This window comes from Priapulus caudatus, unplaced genomic scaffold, assembly GCF_000485595.1.
Source record: "Priapulus caudatus unplaced genomic scaffold, Priapulus_caudatus-5.0.1 Scaffold1072, whole genome shotgun sequence".
Lineage (NCBI taxonomy): Eukaryota > Metazoa > Priapulida > Priapulimorpha > Priapulimorphida > Priapulidae > Priapulus > Priapulus caudatus.
This window is the reverse complement of record NW_014578133.1, coordinates 81,727-82,862: the sequence shown is the minus strand read 5'-3', so window position 1 is coordinate 82,862 and position 1,136 is coordinate 81,727. Positions and strand designations below refer to the sequence as shown.

Sequence of the window (1,136 nt, the reverse complement as noted above, 5' to 3'; positions counted from 1 at the left end):
CCAGGGTACGTTCCGGCAGTAACCTGGGGGATATAGACCCTATGACTAGTAATAGTATGACTATATGAGTATGAGCACCAGTAAATACTAACTAAGTGTCCCACCAAGAATGATATTCTCCCAACTACTCTTTTGTTATTCCAGTTTGAGTTCATGTCCTATGCATGATATAGTTTAATGCACGATGCAGTAGATTAACATCTAAACGTCAAATGTGCTTTAGTTTACACTGGTTAGGCCTCATAATAATGTGAATAAAGCACATGAATCAAGCGGATTGAGTAGGAATCCATGATAAATGACGTCACCACAAATAGATGCTCTTTCGTTTCTGTTGACATACTGCAAGACTTCTTTATTGTATTGTCATCATTGTCGTCATCTAAATAATTCTAGGATGCTTTATGAATATCCTAGGCCTACTCGTATTACTTACGTGTAAAAAGATACAATCTACATTTGATGCTTTTACGTGGAAAAGTAAGTTGGCATATTCTAAGTTGACACAATATTGGACCGGTCATTTTATCGCCATTGCCATTGGCATTGGCCATTGCATTATCATTGCTTTGCCAACGCAAATTTGCAACGCGTCATTACATTCATCATCATTCTATATATTATGTTGTATAGTCGCTGTGCACAATCCTACTTCTAGATTGGGACACAGGCCATCATTTTCTGAAATGTGCTAAGCTAATCTGAGGTGTTAGGATTGGATCGTCCCTTGGACTGTAAAGAGTTATCAATATCATTACTCCATTACTCATTAGACTGATTGGTTCAAGGATAGAGAACATGGGTCCCAATAAAACCAATGTCATTTACATCAATATTATTGATTATATTTATTATATTTGTGGTTAGGGTTAAGGTCAGGGTTAGGGTTAGAGTTAGGGTTAGGGTTAAGGTCAGGGTGTTAGCCAAGCACATTGGTTTTATTGGGACCCGTGTTCTCTATCCTTGGGCCGGCTGATTAAGCCTGGCGCACATTGCCGAACATTTTCCTGAACAAATGTTTTTGTCTGGCAATGTGCGGGTGGACAATTGCTGAGGCTGAGAGGGTCTATGTCCCCTGGGGTACTGCCGGAACGTGGAACGTACCCTGGTACTATCTAATATGCCGGACCGTACCT

At 40.1% G+C, this 1,136-nt stretch overlaps 1 protein-coding gene across 1 annotated transcript in view; it reads left to right on the top strand.

Annotated features, from left to right (window-relative positions):
- Positions 1-338: 338 nt before the first annotated feature.
- Positions 339-1,136, top strand: part of LOC106815244 (LMBR1 domain-containing protein 2-like) — a gene marked incomplete in the record, with an annotated part of 20,795 nt that continues 19,997 nt past the window's right edge. Inside the window, 1 exon segment of the mRNA XM_014819678.1 lies at positions 339-480.